Consider the following 23,396-nt stretch of genomic DNA (forward strand, 5'->3'; position numbering starts at 1 on the left):
TAGTTTCTCTTTTTAATCCCAATAATTGAGACCCCTCAGTAAACCGGTTGCGCCATCTGATGTCCTGTCCCCATGGGAAGCCGCCCTGACTTCCCTAGCTGACCTTAACAATAATTGCTAATGGGTGACAAGCTCTGCTTTTCAGGGGACAGTATTAAGAATGTACTCATTAGCTGTTGATATTTAATGTGAATGTTTTCTACTGTAACTTTTTTCTAGAGTTGGGGGAGGAGCAGAGGGAGAGGGACAGAGAGAATCCCAGCAGGCTCCATGCCCAGCTCAGAGCCCGATGCGGGGCTTGCTCTCCCAACCCTGAGATCATGACCTGAGCCGAAATCAAGAGTTGGCCGCTCAACTGACTGAGCCACCCAGACGCCCCCATCTAGAGCTCTTTCTCTGGGAGTTGCAATCAACACACGCCTGTTGTTCTCGCACAATCCAGAGACGTCGTGCAGAGCCATGCACGGCGCTCCCAGCAAGCTCAGCAAAGGCATGGGAGGAACGTGGCTACAGCTGGGTGGACAGAACTGACAGTTTCAAAAACGGTGAATTTTCGAGAGCGTCCGTCAGGCGGACGGGAGCTGGGGGCAGGTCTCATGGGCAAAGAGTGACTTGAAGTCTTCTCTTCTGCCTCTGCCTTGTCCTCTCCCAGCCCATTTAGATCCCTGCTCTTTCCTTTCGTGAAGAAAATACATGAAAATGGCTTGAAACCGAGACCCGGCTCCCTCCTCTTACTTAGTCTGCCAACCCTAGATTAAAAACTGGATCCGCATCGTAGGTGTAGCCGGGAACCTCTGACGGCAGAACGTCCCCGGGGAGCTCGTTGGAGAGCTCGAGAGGATCCCGGGAAGTCAAGTCCGCCGCGTGGAGGGCCTCCTTCGCTCCTGTGTTTGCAGGGAGTCGGTCACCTTGTCTCATGGGTGGTTAGAAGAAGGCCACACTGAGTTGTGAGTGGCTTTGTCCGGAGGGGGAGACACAGGCTGTAAGCATGGGAGCCGCCCTCGGGCCACTCCGGCCCTGTCGCCGCGCATACTGTCCCTGGCCCGCGCTCTCTGGGCCTGTGAACCAGGCGTGAGCCCACCGCAGCCGGGCAGGGCTCCCCCCTGGCCTCACCGGGGAGGAGAGGCCCACGGAACTGGGAACCGGACCAGCTTTTGTTTGAGCCCGGCTGAGAAAGGCACAAGGAGAAAGCAGCTTTCTCCTTCCACAAGGTCCCCTGCAGCTTTCTTCTCTACTTCGGGATGAAGTCTTGGGTAAATCCCCTAGCCCTATCGAGTCATTTTCAGGTGTTCACGAATAATTCCATGCTTCAGGTATTAAAAGGGCAGGCGGTCTAACCCCGCAGAACCTTCTGTCTCTGCCCACACTGGGACGCCGGCAGGAGAGAGAGCATGAGGATGCTCTAGCTCTGTCCTCCCCCGCGCCAGGTTGTGCTACCTTGCCCCTCACCCCACTAAGGTGGCGCAGAAGAGAAGAGAGAGGGAAGGAGCAGAGTAAAGCCAAACAACAACAAAAACCCTTCCTAGGGAGCTGGGGTCAGGATGGTCTGCAGGTGGCGGCTCTCCCAACGCTGACCTTCTTCTGCCGAGATTGTTGGGGGGCTTTTCAGAGAACGCCATCCCTAGGCTCTCTTTCATGAAGCTCCCCAGCACAGGGGCTGCTCCTTCTGGAATTCTGCAGTCTGTCCCACACAGACTCCTTTTTGGGGGATACTCAGCCCCTCAAGATGGTCCTCTTGGCTGGGATTTTTTTTTTTCTTCAAAATGCCCCAAATCCGTCTATATTCCGGAAGGGCAGCTTGGGGGGATACTGTTGAATTCTGGAAGGACGGCCCATTCCCGAAGCAGCCCTGGATCTTTGATTTGTCACCAGAGGCTGCTCCAGCCTGCTTCTCCCCTTTGGACCAACTTGTGTACCTCTCTCCTCCCATCTCCAGGGGAAACAGGTCACCCTGGGTGATTCCCTCCAGCCCGCTGCCGTTCTCCAAGGAAGGGTGTGACACCGGGCACTCAGACAACGTCCCTTCCCGGGAAATCCTCACTCAGTTTCTAGTTCTACTATTAAGGCTCCCTCTTGGGTGATGGGGTGATGCTGGCTGGATTTTAGAGGTCACCGTCACGAGTTTTGCAGACATTGATACTTGCCTTGGGAGTGTGTGGGTACTTACTGTCCTTTGTTCTTAGCTCTGTGATACCAGCCACAACTGAGAGAGCAGGGAGAGTTCCGTTTTACTGGCATTCCGCACTGAGCGGTTGGCAGGAACCAACAGCGGTTCCTGCCCACCCTCCTCACGCTCCCCCTACCCCCACCAGAGGAGTCATCTGCTCCTTCTCGCGGCAGCGAACAGGAAGGTGCCTCCCAGCCAGTGGCCAGCTGGTTGCCCTGGATCTTGCGGGCTAACCTCTGTCGTGCGAAGGTCTCTAGTGGTCCGAGCTCTGCCTCTGGGGCTGGGAACGTGCGTGAGCGCCTGAGCCCCAGCGCCCGCGGCCCGCGGTGCGTGCTGGCAGGGGGACGGCTGTGTACAGCTCAGCTCCCCATTCCTGAGCACCTGCTCCCCTCCTGGCTGCTGCTTTCCCCTTGCTCTCGCTGTTTCCAGGTCATCTCCTCAGGGGTTCCGGCCTTAAGGAAACAAAGCAGAGCAAAGCCGGGGGTTCTTTTGAGGAAGACAATAGGGGAGTTTTTAGACAGAAGCAAACGTGAAACTAGCATCTCAATAAGTTGTTCAGGCCCCCAGTAGGTACGAAAAGTTCTAATGAGCACGAGGAAGGAAAAGTAGGTGGGGTCTGGAGTCGGCTAGGGCTGGAAGGGAGTAATGAGGGGACCTAATTTAGCTTTGGGGTGGGCGGGGTGGGGCATCAGAGAATGCTTCTCTGGGGAAGTTTCATGAAGGCTCAGGTCTGAGTTGGGGGACACCAGAGAGTGTCCCAGCGAAATGGACTGTAGTCGTTCCGTTGCCTGCCAGAACAAATTACCACAACTTTGGCAGTTTAGAGCAGTAGACATTCTTTCATTGTTCTGGAAGCCAAGTCTGGAATCAAGGTGTTGGCAGGGCTGTCCTCCTCCCACAAGTTCAAGGGAAGAAGCCTTCCTTTTTCTTTTCCAGCTTCTGGTGGCTCCAGGCATTCCTTGGCTTGTGGCTCCATCACTCCAGCCTCAGCCTCTGTCTCTCTATCGTCCTCTCCTCGTCTCACTTCTCTGTCTAAGAAGGGTGTTTATCATTGGACTTAGGGCTCACTCAGATCATCCAGGACGATCTCGTCTCACGATCCTTAATTCCATCTGCAAAGACCCTTTTTTCCAAATAAGGTCACATTCATAGGTTTCAGAAGTTAGGGCATGGACACATTCTTTTGGGGGAAACCACCCAGCCCACTACAGGGCCAAGTCCCCGGGGTTCTCTGCCCTGAAATCTCAGCGTGGCCCATCTCTGCGTCACTCCCTTGACATGCCAAATGCCATTCCTATTGCCATCTTCAGATTTGGAACAGTTTTGTGCCTCCAGAGTATACACTGATGGAGACGAGGACTTTGTCTCTGCTAGTTTTCATCCCACCCCCACCTCTAGCATCTAATACATGGACTCGAAACACTTGAACTCAGCTGCAGATTCACCATCATGTCCACTGCAACTATTTGAGGACAAAGGAAAGGAAATGACAGTTTGAATCTAAAATCAATAAAGTGTCATAAATGAATGAGATTGCCCATCTGTGGGAATCTTTTTGGAAGGAAATGATCTGGATGGGTGTGTCCGATACGATTCGGGAGCTCTTAGCTCCCAGCCAGGGACCTCAGGTGCTCCCCCTGCCCCTCACCCCCAAAAGACGGCGTCAGTTTAGAATGTGACTAATGAAAGATAGGCTGTCATCTTGGAAATAGTGACATGTCTATCTTGAGGGTATGTTGTAATGACACAAATCGTCGGTGGCTGTTAAAGAACATTGAAAAGGCAAGTGTTTGGGAAGAATCTGTGATTGCTAATCTGTCACTGTCAGAAACACAGAGACGCTGTGTGGCAGACGTGAGTTTTCCATTCACGTTAAAGCTGCACTACCTAGAGGACTCGGGAGAGCATCCAGAACATCGGCCAGGTTTCTTTGTTTGGGGTGGCATCCTTCTGGCAGCAAGTCGGTGTCCCAGGTAACGTGGCAGCTGAAGGTGAGGGGGCAGGGGCAGAGGGAGGGCTGTGCCCTGAGCAGTAGGCATGAGTGTGCCCATCACCAGTAAGGTGCGCTTTCCATCTAAACTAAGTTGGCCCTCATGGTGGTGTCTTGTGAATTTGGCAAGGATCAGCTGCTGGCGTGTGATGGACCCTCAGGAGAGCAAAGTGAGCAGAATTGGCCGCACTGGGGACCAGATTCTCATCTCTTGATTGTCCCTCTCGGAGGAGGCCTGGCTCCAGGCGTCCCACCTCCTCCTACCTACCCCTAAGGTTTGCAGTTCAGGAGGGTGAGGGGGTGTGAGGCAGGGCGGGAGGAAGTAGCAGCCCTCAGGAAGGGTCTGGCTGTGGCCACAGACATGGCTGCTATAAGCAGGCATCGAGTGGGGCAGAAGGAAAGAGAGGGCATCAGGAAGATGGACACAGTGTTTTAAATAGAAGGATGTGTGGAGCTAAGGTTTCTGATGTTGCTTAAATGACAGTACATTCCTTCCTTAAAAGCACGGACGTCATCTGCAGAAAAATCCAGACCAGAACAAGATTGCAACACAGATGCCAGACTCACAAATAAGCATAGAAGACAACATGAGCCCAAGGATCTCTGAAATTTTCTTACAGAATCTTAGTTGCCTTAGCTCCATTGGGCCCACAGCAATAAGGAAAATGCTCTTGGATTTATAGTTATATTTCATCTACTTAAAAAGCCTGGGGAGAAATGTAAGGAGAAGGAAGGAAGACGCACTTGGCTCCATCACAAGCCACTCTGCTTTGAAGCAGATGCACATTCGATTGCAGATTTTGTTTTTTCCCCCAATTAGTTTCCAAATGAGTAACTCACAATTTCCATTTGCATGGTTCATTTTGTTTCCCAGTGAAGTAAATGATTATTTCTTGGTTCAAAGAAAGTCTTTTCAAGGACACCAGAGACCAATAGCATTCTCATCCATTAAAAATGAAAAACTTTTGCTTACAGTAGTAAAACCAAACCTTTCAAATTGAGATTCCAAGTCATTTGCCTTTTCTCTCCTGGCGGCAGCCCTGGCGTGTATTGGTGGATCATGTGCATCTCAGGAAAACAGGTGAGGCATCCATGAGCCCTCCCATTTCTGGATACATATGGCCCATGGGCTGTCACCCCACAGTCCTGTGAGGGGGGTCTGGTGTGCCGAGCTCTGCTCAACAAGGAAGGAGCTGGGCTGGTTGGATGCCCACTCTCTGGAACTCGGTTGGGGAAATAGGGAGATAATTGGGCAGTCAGTAGTGGACTCTGAAGCGGATGAGAAATACGATAGAAAGAGGCTGATATGAGGGCCATGATGGGCTTTGAGTAAGTAAGCCAAAGTTGCAGATAAAAGTTATTATATAGAAAAAAAATCTATACAGGTTGGAAGATAAGAAAGCTGGTTGGAAGGTGGAAAAAGCAGCGTGTGAAGCAGAGTTGAATTATGTTAGGGGCAAAGAATTAGCCTGAAGATGCATGAGGAGCTGGAGGAAGCCACGACTTTCATCCCAGATCATCTTCCATATGTAGACATCAAGAAGTCCTCTGCCCAAGGTCTCATCACTTTTCTTGGTCGCCTGGCTGGATTCCCACCCTGCTAGTTCCATGCATGTTAAAGAGCTGTGCATGTAAGGTTGCCCCTTGGGCTCCGATGTTCTTGGTATTTGTTCATTTGTAACCAAGAGTGGGATTTATTGGCTCAGGTGCCCAGTGCGTCCATGGGTGGGGCGGGCTTCCTTGGGAGTTTTCGAGGTGAGTAGGACCTGCTGCTCCATCTCTCCTCTCATCCCTCCCCTGGGACCTCCTTTGTTGGCTGCTTTTATCCTCACCCGGGCCCCTCTTGTGATAGCAGAGGGGCTACCCGGAGTTCTTGGGGCGGCGTGAGGGGATTTCCCTTTCCTCCAACTGCTGTAACCAGTCCCTGGAGCTCACTCGCATTTGCCAGCTCGGGTCCTGACCCAGTACCTGTGACTGGGGTTGGGCCAGTCTCACCTCTGCTCCGGGGGAAATGGGATAACTGCTGTCTTCACTCCACCCCCATTCGTCTCAGGCTCTTACTGACTTAAAACCATCAGTGGATTCCATGGCAATGACAGTAAGTATAAAGTTCTTCCTCTTGTCCTTGCATGATCTGACCCATGCCTGTTTCCCTGACCACCTCTTGACCCTTCTCCTTCCCTTTGCATTCCATCCACACTGAGTTTTCAATTCCTCAAAAGTCTGAAGTCGGGACGCCTGGGTGGCTCAGTCGGTTAAGCGTCTGCCTTCGGCTCAGGTCATGATCCCAGGGTCCTGGGATCAAGTCCCGCATCGGGCTCCTTGCTTAGTGAGGAGCCTGCTTCTCCCTCTGCCTGCCACTCCCGCTGCTTGTGCTTTCTCTCTCTCTCTCTAATAAATCAATAAAATCTTTAAAAAAAAAAAAAGGTCTGAAGTCTTTCCCACCTTAAGGGCATCACATAAATCACTGGGTCATGGTCTGCTTGGAACTTTCTTTACGCACTTCGCATCTAGCTATCAGTGACATAAACTTATAATTTAAAACAAGCGCAGTGTCTCAAAGGAAAAGTAGATAGAGGGAAAATAGGGTGGAGGGGATCTAATTTAGGTTGGAGAGGGGCAGGAAGGAGTGTTCAGAAAAGGCCTTCTAAGCTGATAAATGAAGGCTGAGTGCCTCTCATTTGTTTCATACCTGATTCTCCTGCTAGACAGAGCCATGTGACGGCAAGGACCATCCTCAGTTGGTTCACGCATTCCGTGTGGTGCACACAACAGTGCTGGCCTGGTGGATACGCAGATTGCCTAATATTCCCAACACCTCACGAGGTCAGTGTCGTTCCCATATATCAGTGAGAAAACCAGCACAGAATGGTGAGGCTGCTGGCTTGAGGTCACCAGGATTTTGGTCTAGGAAGTGACCTGGCCAGGACTAGAAGCAAGTCCAGGGCTCTTCCCTCCTACCTCTGGGGTCTCCTGCAGGAAAGCTACAGGCGGATTTGTGCTCTGGGTCCAAGAGGCTAAGAAGAACACCCTGGCCTCCCGTTGAACTGGGCACTCTCCCTGAATGTTCCTGAACATTCCCACTCCTGCCTCTCTGCCCCGTTTTGTCCCACCTGGGCACTTTCCCCTCTTTCTGCATCTGTCCAAATCTTACTGTTCAGAGGCCACCGCATATATCCCTTTTAAACTCTGTTGGCCCTTTTGCTGTGATGCTACCATCTACTTTGTATCAGGATTATTTATACCTATCTCTCTCCTGTCCGTTAATTCCCTCCTTGAGAGATGGGCCATATCCTCTTTGTAGTTGCAATCCTTAGAGCACTTAGCACAGTGCCTTATGGATAGTCAGTGCTCTTTGAAACCTATAAACCTTGATTCTGAAGCTTCCATCGTGCTCTCTTCCGTAGACGAGTTTCTAAGACAGAGTGCATCATGGCGCCTCCCCTGCTCATGAATGTGGACTAGAAGACTGCGCGTGACTTCCCGACAAGCCTCTCTGCTGACCAGGCAAGTCATTTAAGCTCTCTTTCTGTTTTTAAAACTCAGAACATGTAAGATAAGATATGTAAATATAAATATGAAGCTATTATAAAGTTTGACACTTGCCTCTGGAGGGTCTTGGAAGTGTTGTTGGCTGGTCAAACATGCTGATAAACCAAGTTCATTTCCGATTGGCTCCCTCACAGTGTTTTCCTTGTTCCTGCTCTTCAGCATTTAAGTGAATGCATGGCTAATGGTCTGATAAGTATGGGAGGAATAATAATAATAATAAAGAATTCCATTCTAACACTGTCTATATTAATCTTATACCAAATTCTCTCATAATCCAATTATTCCATTCTTGGTCATTAGGCTATAAACCAAGAAGTCAGACTAGATGGAGCCAGACCACCCATTTCTCAAGCTTGTCTGTTGGCAGAAAGCCCAGCACACACACGCACACACACACACACACATCATCATCATCATCAGGAATGGTCTGTGTGAATTCTTGGTGACCTGCTGTTCAGGAAGCAGGCTTAGGGCTGCCGTGGTGGCCTGTATTCTCTGTGGCTTCCTTCTTCTGGGGACCTCTGTGCCCCAAGGATGGCAAGGCTCTGGGCCAGAAAGAGGCTTTTCTTTGCCTCTGCAAAAAGCAGTCTCCTTTCACTGGCCCTCCATGATGCCTGGCTGAAGAATGTCTTGACTGTAGTCACATCATCAATCTGGAGGCAACTATAAACATCATCAGCCCTAGAAAGGCAGTGTGATGACGCATATGCCTTATGCCCCGCGGGGAACTGTCTGACCAGTTCTATCAGTGAGAGAGAAAGAAAACTGCAGATTACTGCTATTTATTTTATGGGCCTTTGTTATACTTGGCCATTCAGAGAAGAAAGAAATCCCGAGTGAAACTTCCCATAATATTGAGTTGGAATGACTCATATTCTTGCCTGTTATTAAGCTTTTCGGTAGAATTCTGTCTGGTCCTAATTGAACTTTATAGAACCTTCACCTTCAAATGCAATAAACCTGTCACCACCAGGGAGGCGTTTTGCACCGGAGGGCACAGCCTGACGTTGGAACACTTGTAAGACGTACAGGGCTGATATTCTACAGAAGAGGTGGGGGGCTGGGCATCATGCCAGTGTCACTTCTGGAGAGTGCAGAGGGCCCCGCACAACCAAGGGGAGGCCTGGCCTGCAGCACAGCGAGGGAGGGCATTGGGCTGGGAGGGAAGGAAGTCAAGGCTGACCTCACAGAGCTTCCCCACCCCACACCTGGAGGCGCCCGCGAGCTGTTATGCTTCACTTATCCAATCTGCCCTTTCGCCTGTGTCTCCCCCAGACTTTATCACCAATGGGGTTGGGTACCCCGAGGAACATTTTATTAGGGGAATCTGGACAGCTATACCCTTGAAAGCTAATAAATGGTAATGATAAATCTTATTTCAAAAGTACTACATACTCATTGTATGACATTTATTTGATCGAGATAAACAAAAAGAAAAAAAATTAAATTCATCCGGTGATTCCGCCACCCATCGAAAACTGTCTGCATATCCGCTAGGTCTCTTCCCTGTGCACAGTCATATGATTTCTTTTTAAAACATAGGCGGATCCGATCCATATGGTTTTGAAACCTGTTGTTCACATGATACAGCATGAACACATTTTCTATTACTTGGAATCATAAAAAATTGTAATGCATGAGAGAGTATTCCATTTTTAGGAATGCACGACTGTGTATCTTGGAAACCTTCTATTATTAAGCAGTTAGGTTGTTTTAAACTTCCATGTAAGTAATGGAAATCATTATTTAAAACCTTTTTCCAGTTGGATAAGTAGGTAGTAACATTTTTAGAATTTGAATTTATTTTAAACCATGAAGTTGTATGTTGCCATGTTTTTGTAGCCACTTAAAAGTTTCTTTTGTGATTTCCCCATTTACTATATTTATGTTGATGTTTATTTTTTAAAAATTTTTTTATTGTTATGTTAATCCCCATATATTACATCATTAGTTTTAGATGTAGTGTTCCATGATTCATTGTTTGTGCATAACACCCAGTGCTCCATGCAGAACGTGCCTTCCTCAGTACCCATCACCAGGCTAACCCATCCTCCCACCCCCCTCCCCTCTAGAACCCTCAGTTTGTTTTTCAGAGTCCATCGTCTCTCATGGTTCGTCTACGCCTCCGATTTCCCCCCCTTCATCCTTCCCCTCCTGCTATCTTCTTCTTCTTCTTTTTTTTTCTTAACATATATTGCATTATTTGTTTCAGAGGTACAGATCTGAGATTCAACAGTCTTGCACAATTCACAGCGCTTACCAGAGCACATACCCTCCCCAGTGTCTATCACCCAGTCACCCCATCCCTCCCACCCCAGCCCCCACTCCAGCAACCCTCAGTTTGTTTCCTGAGATTAAGAATTCCTCATATCAGTGAGGTCATATGATACATGTCTTTCTCTGTTTGACTTATTTCGCTCAGCATAATACCCTCCAGTTCCATCCACGTAATTGCAAATGGCAAGATCTCATTCCTTTTGATGGCTGCATAATATTCCATTGTATATATACCACATCTTCTTTATCCATTCATCTGTCGGTGGACATCTTGGCTCTTTCCATAGTTTGGCTATTGTGGACATTGCTGCTATAAACATTGGGGTGCACGTACCCTTTCGGATCCCTACTTTTGTATCTTTGGGAAACAGTCAACAAAACCAAAAGACAACCAACAGAATGGGAGAAGATATTTGCAAATGACATATCAGATAAAGGGCTAGTATCCAAAATCTATAAAGAACTTATCAAACTCAACACCCAAAGAACAAAGAATCCAATCAAGAAATGGGCAGAGGGGCACCTGGATGGCTCAGTTGGTTAAGCGACTGCCTTCGGCTCAGGTCATGATCCTGGAGTCCCTGGATCGAGTCCCGCATCGGGCTCCCTGCTCGGCAGGGAGTCTGCTTCTCCCTCTGACCCTCCCCCCTCTCATGTGCTCTCTCTCATTCTCTCTCTCTCTCAAATAAATAAATAAAATCTTAAAAAAAAAAGAAATGGGCAGAAGACATGAAAAGATATTTTTCCAAAGAAGACATCCAAATGGCCAACAGACACATGAAAAAGTGCTCAATATCGCTCGGCATCAGGGAAATCCAAATCAAAACCTCAATGAGATACCACCTCACACCAGTCAGAATGGCTAAAATTGACAAGTCAGGAAACGACAGATGTTGGCGAGGATGCAGAGAAAGGGGAACCCTCCTACACTGTTGGTGGGAATGCAAGCTGGTGCAGGCACTCTGGAAAACAGTATGGAGGTTCCTCAAAAAGTTGAAAATAGAGCTACCATACTATCCAGCAACTGCACAACTGGGTATTTACCCCAAAGATGTTTATTTTTTTGAACTGATTTCTAGAGTTTTATGCTCTAATAAAGATACATGTATTTTACAGACACATACATACACACACGTATATTATACCTGTATGTCATTTCTATTATAAATATTATAATTTATACTTTGTTTTTTAATTTTACTTTGGAAGATTAAAAAAGAACAACTGAAAAATATAAAAATTAGTTAAAACTATCAATCTTATTTTCAGCTTTATTAAGATATAATTGACAAAATTATAACATTTTCCTTATATTGTTTTTTCCTTTTGTGAAATGCTTAGAAAGCCTTCTGTAATCAAGATTACTTAAATATTCACCTATACTTTTTTTTTTGAAGATTTTATTTATTTATTTGACAGAGAAAGAGACAGCGAGAGAGGGGACACAAGCAGGGGGAGTAGGAGAGGGAGAAGCAGGCTTCCCGCGGAGCAGGGAGCCCGATATGGGGCTCGATCCCAGGACCCTGGGATCACGACCAGAGCCGAAGGCAGACGCTTAACGACTGAGCCACCCAGGTGCCCCCAATAGGAATTTTAAATTCTATTCTATACTTTTTTTCTTAGTTCTGTTGAAGTTTGCTTTTTTTTTTTTAAATTGAATTACATCTGGAATTTATTTAGGTATGTGTGTGGTAGGTCTTTCACTGTGTTTTACTGTTAGTAAACATAGATGTTCCAACACTGTTAATTGCATAATTTGGAATTCTCCACATTATTTGAAATTTCTCTGCTTATCATGTATTAGATCTTTATATACAAGTTTCTATTTTATTGAACCGCCTGTGAAACTGGTTGGTTGTCACAAAGAGCCATGACACATTGAGGAGAGAAAATGATAAACCCAGGTCAATTAATTGCCAATTTAAGGCCCCATAGGAAAGCTGGAGACCTCTGGGATAGACTTTGACTATTTCCCTGTAACTGAGGCCAAGACAGCTCAAATCCAGGCCGTTCCAAGACCTAATCGTAAAATGGGCAGAACTTCACAGAAGGCTGACTTTGCCTTATAAAATCATTCACACAGAAGTCAGGACTCTAGTCGGGAGGAGACCCTGGGACTGGGGTTGGGGTCTTCTGAGAACCAGAAATCCCCAGGTTCTTGTGAAACTTCCAGGCCAGCAGAAGTGGTCTCCCACCTTCCGTTGAGGACGGCAGCTTCGCCCCGCTCCCCGTGCCCAGGGCTCAGCCACGGCAGACGCCATGCCAGCAAGTGCTGGTGAGGTGACCCTTGGGGTCTGCACCCCCCTCCCGGTTTAGCCACCAGACCCGGCCTGGGGGCTGCCTGGGGAAAGCAGGGCCCTGCTTATTTGCAAGAGACATTATTCCCAGAAGGGGCTGAGGGGCCTGGCACTTGAGACCAGCAAGACGTGGGCGAGCATGTCTAGGGGAGGGCAGTGCTAGAAAGCTGGGTAAGGGAGAGTGTGTGAAAATGGGGATTCTTTGGCTACCGGCAGGGAATGCCCCCGTGTGGAGGAGGGACAGGCCTCTGGCTGCCGAGATAGCTCTCCGCAAGCGGGAGGGGCTCACGGCCTCTACAGCACAAGCAAGTCACTATAGAAAACTTAGGAGAAAAATATTTTAAAAATCCCCTAAATCTCCTTGCGCTTTGCTCCAAAGAGAAGTACTGTTAATATTTTGATATATTCCATCCCATACCCTTTTCTCTGTGCACATGAGAACTCTCAGACGTTAAAAACCCACCCTAAATATTGGGATCGCACTGTTTAGAAAGTTTTTTAATCCTGTTTTTTAAAGAAATTAACATTATATTTTAAGTATGTATTCCCTCAAACACTCATATTCCTGGAGACTATCACCTTTAATTTTAGACAAATATTCCATTTCTGTGGTGTAAGGTTCACTGTGTTTGACCCCCAGCAGCTTGTTCAATGAGTTGCAGTTAGAAGCCTCGTGGACTTGGCTCCAGCACCAATAATTGGTTCCCGGGAGGGAAGCCTGATGCACTTTGGGCCGAGGAGGTGTGAGGAGAGGCAGATGGGTGGATGGGCAGGAAGGGGCACCGTTCCTCTCGTGGCTGACCTGTGACGGGAAAGGAATCGGGATAAGGAAACAGTCTGACGTATGGAAAAGGGCCAAACCCAGAGAAAGAGCAGAAATCAAGTCAGAGCCCCAAATCAAGTGTCTAAACCCCGTCCTATTTGCAGTCTTCCAGTTACGTGAGTCAGTACAGCTCCTTATCGTTCGAGCTAGTGTGAGTTCTTTGCAGCTGAAAGCATCCGGAGAACACGCTTGGAGCCCAGAGGGCCCTTCACGCCTGCTGACTCGGCTCTTATCCTCAAGCCCCCCAAGCCTGTCTGGTTGGGCAGCTTCCCCGTACAAACTCAGACTTTGACATCAGAAGCGCATGGGTTCGACTCCATACTCAGCTGCTGATGTCGGGCCTCGGGCAAGGTATTTGTCCCCTCTGAGTTTCATCCTCTGTAAAACAATAATAGCTACTTCACAGAATCTTAGTGAAACTAATCATTGCTATCAAAGGGAGGTGGAGATAGGCCAGACGCCATCCCTAGCACAGCCCGCAGAGGTCTGGGTCATCTTAGCGTCAATATTTTTTTTAAAGATTTTTTTAATTTATTTAACACAGAGAGAGATATCGAGAGAGGGAACACAAGCAGGGGGAGTGGCAGAGGGAGAGGGAGAAGCAGACTCCCTGCAGAGCAGGGATCCTGACACGGGGCTTGATCCCAGGACACGGGGCTCGATCCCAGGACCCTGGGATCATGACCTGAGCTGAAGGCAGACGTTTAACCGACTGAGCCACCCAGGTGCCCCTTAGCGTCAATATTTTTAAATGTGACAATTTTTTTTTTTTTGGTCCAGAAAAGCAATAATTGCTTATTTAAGAATTCTGAAAAGTATTGGAAAAGATAAATTACTCACAATCCCACTCTGCTGAGCAAGCAGCACGTGGTTGGCCTTCTGGGGAAGTGGTGTCCCTAGCGTGGAGAACCAGGGCTGTTTGTCCAGCTCTGTCTGTGTAACTTTTCCAACATTGGCCAAGGCTCCCACCTCGCTGAGCTGCGGGGAGTGCCGACCTCCACAGGAGGAAAGAGAGAGCCTCCTCAGTAATCATGGAGGGCAGGCATCTAGCAATTTCACATCCCTGGAGGCCTAGAGAGAGTTGTTTTCCGGAGTGTTTTCTGTACACCAGTTCAGGAGAACAGAATCCCTTTTATGCAATTTGAACCAATTCATAGGTTCAAAGGCAACATTATGGGCAGGGGCTCACTGCATTAATTTTCAGGCAAGCAGATGAAGTAATCTTTTTTTTTTTTTTTTTGGCTTACTGGTATGCTAGCAAAATGCAAGCAATGTCTCCTATTTAATTCTGCTGGAACAATCTGATGCAGGAGGACACACATCCTGACCCTGCATTGTCTGCCTCTGAATGAGAATCCTTCGTGATTTCAAAAGGCAGTTCAATTAGAGGTTGTTCCAGATTTTTAAAGCATAGAAACCAACAAGTACAGATACACGGGGAAGAGGCTTTCCGGAGGCGAATTACTGCTTCCATGAACGAGCTGAAGAGACCTGTTATCTGCCAAGGAGATCATAGTTCTAGCGAACGGATGGAGACCTTTTCCAGAGCAAAGACCTGCTTAATCTCACAAGCATGTTGAACTGAGTACAGACCCAGCCTGAAGAGGCTGAGTAGTCGTACACCAGAACATTCTCCAAATCAGATATTACTTCCTTGCCCGCCTAGATGGCCTTCTCGTGCACCAATCTCACTTTTCCTTAACAACCTTACTGTACAGAATTTAACACCCCCACACACTCCCTGTGAACTTCTGTTCTTCCTACATGCTATCGTTACTGCTCTGCCCTGGAATGTTCTTCTTTCCCATCTTTGCCTCCCCATATCCTCCCTAACCTTCGATCTTCATCTTCATTGTGACAATCATGGGGTAGGGCAGCTGTCTCACGCCCTCCAGAAGAGGCTGGATCTTCTTCTTTTTTTTAATTTAAATTCAATTAGCCAACATACAGTACATCATTAGTTTTTGATGTAATGTTCAGTGATTCATTAGTTGTGTATAACACTCAGTGCTCATCACATCATGTACCCTCCTTAATGTCCATCATCCAGTTACCCCATCCCCCCACCTACCTCCATTTCCACAGCCCTCATTTGTTTCCCAGAGTCCAGAGTCTCTCATGGTTTGTCTCCCTCTCTGATTTCTTCCCAATCAGTTTTCCCTCCTCTGTGTCCTCTGTGCTATTCCATATGTTCCACATGTGAGTGAAACCATATGATAATTGTCATTCTTTGATTGACTTATTTCACTTAGCATAATACACTCCAGTTCCATCTATGTAGATCTAAATGGTAGGTAATTCATCCTTTCTGATGGCTGAATAATATTCCATTGTATATACGAACCACATCTTCTTTATCCATTCATCTGTTGAAGGGAATCTTGGCTCTTCCCACAGTTTGGCTATTGTGGAAATTGCTGCTATGAACATTGGGGTGCACGTGCCCCATCTTTTCACTACATCTCTGTCTTAGGGGTAAATACCCAGTAGTACAATTGCTGGGTTGTAGGGTAGCTCTATTTTTAACTTTCTGAGGAACCTCCATACTGTTTTCCAGAGTGGCTGCACCAGCTTGCATTCCCATCAACAGTGTAAGAGGGTTCCCCTTTCTCCACATCCTTGCCACCATCTGTCGTTTCCCGAGTTGTTAATTTTAGCCATTCTGACAAGTGTGAGGTGGTATCTCATTGTGGTTTTGATTGGCATTTCCCTGATGCTGAGTGATGTTGAGCATTTTTTCATGTGTCTGTTGGCCATTTGTGTGTCTTCTTTGGAGAAGTGTCTGTTCATGTCTTCTGCCCATTTCTTGACTGGATTATTTTTTTTGGATGTGGAGTTTGATAAGTTCTTTATAGATCTTGGATACCAGCCCTTTATTTATTATGTCATTTGCAAATATCTTCTCCCATTCTGTCAGTTGCTTTTTAGTTTTGTTGACTGGATCTTCTGTTTTATACTAGCGGAGCTTCCTCCTGAACTTCCTGTTTGGTAGAGTGGTTACACATATCACTACCTCCCTCAGCAGGAGATTCTCTTTTTAAAAATGTATACACTCGAGGGAAGGGCTATTTAGCCTAGGAGGAGCTATTTTGAAATTTAAAGCAGAAAAGATTGAATTGATGTTTAACTGTAAGGTTTGATTTTCTGCCATCAGCGAAAGTGGGATCTTGGAAACTAAGCAAAGTACGATGATTAAAAAAAAGTAAGTTATATTTTTGCAACTCGGAGCCCATCATTATGTGAAAGTCATACTCTAAAAAAATGCTCCCTTTAAAATCCACGTGTTTACACACGTCTGATGTTGGGTATCCAGCAAATGGGTTCTGGTCTTGGGTTTTGTTTTATTTTTCCTACAGGTGTGCAGAGGACTTTGACACTCAATGAGAGAACTAGGTCAGGCTGCTTGTTCAGAGGAAATGCCAAGATTAAGTCAGAATTTGGCTTTTCTTTATCCTGAGGCTTTGGAAAGAGAGAGAGGCAACATTTTTTTATGGGATTTAGAAACATGATGTAAGAATTCTTTCCCCAGATATCTGTTGTATTCATTAGTTTTAAGAAAACCTATTACACCAAAGGAAAAAAAAAAAGTCAGACTGTAATAGGAACAGAAGAAGGCAGAGGGTTCACAATCTGGAGTAGAAGATAATTCTTGGCAGTACAAAAGCAGTTCTTTTCTTTCCTTAAGTTCTCATTTATGGATCATTAGCCACTTGGCAAGAAAGATTGGGGGAAGACAAAGTAGCAGTTAAAGCACTAAGGACAGATAGCCATTTGAAGATCAATCACAAATGAAAGAGAGCCTCTTGGTAATTGCCATCCACTGGGATAATATAATTCAATTTACAGTTATCGATTTAAATTCATCTTTTGGAGAGTGGCAAGAGGGTGACCTTCTAGTACAATCACATATGTCTTGCTTTGAAATTTCATCCAGAAATGTAGGAAAATCTCTCTATATGGTAGCCTAGGGATCTGGCACCATCTCCCCAACTTGCCACGTAACCATCCCGTGATTGGTGTCACCCTGGAGAGAATATAGTTATACGACGGTCATATTTGTTATAACCAAAGTTTTTGTTTCTGTTCTGTTTTTTTTTCTCTCCATTGCATTTCAGTAATATTTCTGCAGCTTGGAGCTTGTCAATCTTTTGGGTTTCAGCTGTGTCTTCACAAGTGTGGTTCCTGTCCATCCCATGTCTGACACTGTTTTCTCTGTGCCCTTGGGATCCCAGGTGAGGTGCAGCTTGCATTAAAGTGGAGTTCTGAGACCCAGTGAAACAGCATTTTACCCTAAAAACAAACAGCTGCCTCGCTGCTTACTCTGCCACACTCTCCCTCCCCCCAAATGTTGACCACACGAATCCACAAGCACTTGTCTCTGCCCAAGCTCCCCTTGAGGGGGAGAGCTCAGTCAGAGACCTCAATGTGTTTGGAAGCCAGAGGAAGGAGCCTGAAGAAGGGAGAGACCGAAGGGAGAAGAAAGGAGGATGTTGGTGGAAAAAGGTTTGAAGGAGGGGATGGAGTGGGGAGAGGACAGGGAGGGGACAGAAGAAATGTCTAGAGCACAGATAACCTTGTTGCCTTTAAACAGGAGAAGGGGCGGGTTTTCCTTTGAGATGAGGTAGTCGGGTAAGAGGGTAGATGTTGGTCTGGCCATTTTGACGTGGCCAATCAGACATAGTGATTTTCACAAAGTTGGGAGACATTTTGAGAAATCTCCAAGTACCGAAACTCCTTCCTGCTGAATGTCACCACCTGCCACTGAGTGAGGCCCCAGGGGTGGGGGGTGGGGCACAGGGCTCTGCACCTGCCGCCATCACTGCATGAGCATCACCGCTCCCACTGACAGATGCGGAGAGTGGAACTTGGAGCTTCTGCTTTGACACACCTAGTATACAGGCGAACCTCAAGCCAATGAAATGATTTTGGCTCCTTGTTCTAGAGGTCATCTTTGAGGTTTACATGGCCTTAGCTCACATGAGAGGTTAAGAGTTTGAAGAAATTTTAAAGGAAGTTTGAAATCTCATTTGGCAAAATGTAGCCAGTGAAATGTGACTCTTTTCAGTCCTAATTATTCCCACTCAATGAAACGTCTCTGCAGAAGTTTGAGGAGGAAAATACAGATGCTTCATTACATCGCTCATCAGGCACGCTGTGCTTATGGGCACTTGGATCCGCGCCGGAGAGCAGGGGGAGTGGCCCAAGGGTCTCTGGCTGGAACAGGAGGCAAGGAGCGCCAGATTTGCAAATCCAGCCACGTAATGGATGTTGCGATTCCTCTGAGGCATGACAAAATGTGCCTAGACTCCCCCCCACCTTCCTCCCCCCCCCCGCCCCCCCCCCCCCCGAGAAAAAACTGAAGCTACTGAATGAGAAAAGCATGCAAATGCAGATAGATCTGAAAATCTAAGCCACAGTGCTCGTCAAAGGCAAAAGTCTGATGGTGGTGAAGTTTATTTTGGGGGTCTCTCACTTCGCTTTTCTCCGTCCCTTTTCCCTTGCCCCACCGCACTCCACCCCACCCCACCCTTACTTCACATCTCTCATCCTGATACTAACATTTGCTGCGCCCTGACCTAAGTTTTGCCTTTTCAGACACCATGACGGCCATGATGATACATTCTCAACAAAACCTACATCACATGGTTTAACAAGAGATTTGCAAATGTATTTATGTGAGAGCCTTACAAATTATAATTATAGAGTTGTAAATACATATAAATTCTGATTCAAAACGACCTCCCTTCCTATCCCCTCCCCCCAACCAGTGACATTCCTTCTCTTTCAGTCCACTAGTCTCACCTAAAACTGATTTGATGAGTGGTATTGGCTGAAAATCCCTATTGTGGATATTAGTGATTTTTGTGTGTGTGTCCAGGATCTCTTTCATCTTTGGAGAATCTTACTTTCCTCCTTTTAGTGACTCGCTTCTCTATCCCCACAGTCACAGGAAATAAATGAGAGTCTATACTTTCTGATTATTCTACATCCCTGATGATGGGTCCAGGGATCGGTTCAGGGATGAAACCTAATCTAAACTGGCTACAGTCCTCCCCTAGGAATTTTTTTGTTTTTTAACATTTTTTTAACTATCAGGAGATTATAGTCTCTTTCTCCTCTGATATTTGAGGGTCAAAGGTAGAAGGCGCTAACGACCATCCAGGTCTTTACTTGTAGAGACTGTTGAAGATGAGAAGCTGCCACAGCTCAGGAAGACGGTCCTCCAGCCGGCAAGCCTCCGCCTCGTTTTGTCGTGGGCCGAGTTCTGCCTCGCTCCTGCAGTTGGCTGTTATCAGTCAAGAAATACCTGCTCCTCCTTCTCCTCCTCTGTTTTCCTCACTTTGTTCTTAAATATTGGATAGAGCTCTAATACCATTCTGTAATGAATGAACTCCAGCAGAGGGTCCACCCCGAGGCCTCTCAACTCCCACCACCCCACTGCTGGTCTGGGCCTCTCACCAAAAAGGCGACTTTTGCCAAAGATCTTTTTGAGCCCTGGGAGGTACGTGAGCCGGACAGCAATGTCCAGGCACTTCCCTCGCGCTCTGAAGGAAGCTGGAAAGAGAGGAGGTGAGCCTGCGTGAGGCCGTGCTCCTTGCATGCTGCCCTGTGGTCTGCTCTCCCCAACAGCTGTGTCCATGCTTTGATGCCGAAACTCCGTGTGACAGGTGCCTGGGAAGGGTCTGCAGCTGTCAGAGAGGATGTGACCGTGGGCCAGCCATGCCACGGATTTCTTCAGAACCAAGCAGCTTTTCAGCTGAGCAATTTTTTTTTTCTTTTCCCAAAAGGAACCTCAGCTAGCCAGTTGTCCAGAAAATTCTCAAGTTTGGGGCCAAGGTTCCTGGGAACCACAAAGTCCCTTTTTGCCTTGGCGTCTTTGAAGCTGACCTCTGCAAGTTCTCAGCTTGGGTCCTGGAGTGAACGGGAGACAGTTGACTACTAAACAGATCCGCTTGGAGTCATGTTCAAAAGTGTGAAGAGAGTTGGTGAGTGTGCTCCTTGATCTTCCCTCCTGAGAGCCTGTTGGGTGTGGCTGGCTTTGAAATATCCTTGGGAATCCGTGGTGACAACAAGGGAAAGGATTTCTGCCTTTGTTCATGGTGGGAATGAGCCTCTGGGAGCATAACGAAGAGTCCCCAGAATGGCCTTGTGAAGCTCTCTGTGAAGAAGGATCCTGGATGTGGTAATGTTCTCTAGAAGCAGTATAGGAGGGATCAAAGCTCTCTGTGGGTGTAAAGTGATCGCGTCCCAGTACCCAGCATGGTGTTCCTAAGGAAATAATAACAGCAGCGTGAGCTTCATGAACACCTGCTATGTGCCAGGTGCTCTTCTAACCACGTCACATGTAATTACGTCATTTAATTGTCACACCAGGTCTATCAAGTAGGCACCCTTATCACCTCCGCTTTATGGATGGTGAAAATGAAGCACAGAGAACTGAACTACATACGCAAGGTTACGACGGTAGCTTGTCCCATGATGCCTTGACTCTCTCCTGGTCGCTGTGACTCGCTCTTGACCAACAAATATGGCCCAAGGGAGGTCACATGAACTCCAGGGATAGTTCATAAGTAGCCTTACAGATTCTACTCAGTTTTGGGGGAACACTTGCTCCTTGGATCTCCCTTTTGGAACCATGAAAACTAATGAGAAATTATTATTTTTTAAATTATGAAGTTTTAGGGTGGTTTATTATACAACAATAGATAACCAGAACACTTATAGGGCAGATAAATGGCAGAGCTGGGTTTGAAACCTAGGCAACTTCGGTCTAGACCCCTTGCTCTCAACCAGTATTCTATATAGAGTGACCCTCCAGTGCTTTTTGTTGTTACTGTCCTGGTGATGATGATGATGATCCCAGATGCATTGTCCCCAAACAGGCAGGCATGCATATCTGTAAGTGAACATAGTGGACTTGTAGAGAAAACACACAGACACACACACATATAGTGGAATGCATTATGCATGGGATTTTGAATCAGGTGGACATGAGTTTGAACCTCAGCTTCACCACCTTCTAGTTTTGTGACCTTGGACATGTTACCACCAGTTGGGGTCTGATGATGGTGAGGGTCAGGTCCTCAAGTCAGAGCATACAGTCAGTTACCCCTGAAAGCTCTTCACATTCTGTTAGCACAAACTCAGGTGTCTTTGCGTGGCCACATACTCCTTAACGTCAAATCTTTTTTTTATTCTTATGTTAATCCCCATACATTACATCATTAGTTTTAGATGAAATGTTCCATGATTCATTGTTTGTGCATAACACCCAGTGCTCCATGCAGAATGTGCCCTCCTCAATACCCACCACCAGGCTAACCCATCCTCCCACCCCCCTCCCCTCTAGAACCCTCAGTTTGTTTTTCAGAGTCCATCGTCTCTCATGGTTGGTCTCCCCCTCCGATTTCCCCCGCTTCATTCTTCCCCTCCTGCTACCTTCTTCTTCTTCTTCTTTTTTCTTAACATATATTGCATTATTTGTTTCAGAGGTACAGATCTGAGATTCAACAGTCTTGCACAATTCACAGCGCTTACCAGAGCACATACCCTCCCCAGTGTCTATCACCCAGCCACCCCATCCCTCCCACCCCACCCCCCACTCCAGCAACCCTCAGTTTGTTTCCTGCGATTAAGAATTCCTCATATCAGTGAGGTCATATGATACATGTCTTTCTCTGTTCGTCAAATCTTTTCTTTTTGAGATACCGTTTGACATGTGAAACAAAGGCTCATTGAATGAGATGTCTGGAGCCATAGGCACTGCTAAAAGTAAGTGTTTTGTTTTATATCGTGACTGAGGGTATCCATAGTTGAATTCACTTAAGTTAAATGTGTTTAGGAAGAGCCTCCATCCTACCTTTCTGTGCTTCAGTTTCCTTATATAATATGGGAATTAAATGCACTGCACAGGGATCATGCAGTATTCAATGAGACATTGTAAGAAGAGTGTCTGACACTTGCTTAATTCAGGGTAGAAGATTACTTGGATGCTCTCAAGGCCTGGCAGGCTGCCCCACCACTTACTAGTGCGGTCCCTGTGCGGAGAAAAATAGACCAGTGATACCAAAACAGATTTTTAAGGGACTGAAGAAATCAATTTACTTCACTAAACCTTAGGTCAAACTTTGTCTTTTGTACCTCAGAGATTGAAATGTTTACATTTGCCGTGTTTCCCACTGTATGGTGGATGAACCAAGAACATGAGATGCATAAGCCAAGACAGTTCTCGTACACTAATCATGTAGGAGTTAGTGTGTTTCCTGAGTGTCTGATTGTAACAAATGTGGTGGTGTTCTTCAACTTCATACTCGATGCTTCATAATCAACCTGGAGAAAACTGTGATGGGAATTCCTGCAAACTCTCATATGTGCAAAAGCAGTGGAAAGAGGAGATGGAAGAAGTATATATATCTAGCGTCCTATTTCAAGATTGCCATACCTCTGTTTTTCAGAGGGCTTGATTGCTAGAATCCACTCGTCCTATCTACTGCTGTATAACAAATCACCCCATACTCTCATAACTTAAAATAACAATCATGCATTATCGCTCACGGTTTCTGTGGGTCAGGAATTCAGAAAAAGTACAATGGGGATGACCTGCCTCTGCTTCACCTGTCTGAAGACTCAGGTGGAATACTTGAAGGCTGGGACTCGGATCATCTGCAGTCTCCAGCACTCAACTGTCTGAGAGCAGATGCTGGCTCTTGACTGGGATCCTAGCTAGAGCTGAAAGCTGCGTCAGCTGGAACACTTGTGTGTGGCTTGTGGTTCCTCACAACATGGCAGTGGGTCCCAAGGGCAAGCATCAGAGAAAGAAAGAGAAACAGAGACAGAGACAGGGGCAGATGGAAGGTATAACTGCCTTCTAAGACCTAATTTTAGAAGCCAAGCAGCATCACTTCTGCCATATTTGATTTGTTAAGATCAGCCCAAATTCAAGGGGTATGGGGAGGGAAATGGGGATAGACCCTACTTCTCAGTGAAGACGTGTCAGTGTCACTGTGTAAGAAGAGTATTTGGAATGGGATGTGTGTGTGTGTGTGTGTGTGTGTGTGTGTGTGTAGCCTTTGAAACACAATCTCCCCTCCCCAAGTTTGAAGTAAGATTTTTGCTAGGTCCCACAGAAGTACCCTCATGCCTTATCTGATTCCAGGATCTGTTCTGGAACACTAGGGCTAGATGGCTGAATGGTTGGGGGCCACAGCAGCTAAAGCGATGGAAAGGGCCAAATCTCTCAAACCGTGAGCTTTAGCAACAAGTGGGATGTATGAAAGATAGTGTTCAACC

General features: G+C 46.7%; 1 long non-coding RNA gene across 1 annotated transcript; it reads left to right on the plus strand.

The window, feature by feature from the left end:
• Positions 1 to 2,867: 2,867 nt before the first annotated feature.
• LOC135362432 (uncharacterized) lies at positions 2,868 to 21,432 on the plus strand. Its single transcript, XR_010407120.1, has 4 exons — positions 2,868 to 6,983; positions 7,565 to 7,664; positions 17,222 to 17,338; positions 19,895 to 21,432. It is a non-coding gene; the product is annotated as an uncharacterized LOC135362432 (long non-coding RNA).
• The last annotated feature ends 1,964 nt before the right edge of the window (positions 21,433 to 23,396 follow it).

Source organism: Mirounga angustirostris, unplaced genomic scaffold, assembly GCF_029215605.1.
Source record: "Mirounga angustirostris isolate CCGP_5_RB_7025 unplaced genomic scaffold, mMirAng1.0.hap1 SCAF_13, whole genome shotgun sequence".
NCBI lineage: Eukaryota > Metazoa > Chordata > Mammalia > Carnivora > Phocidae > Mirounga > Mirounga angustirostris.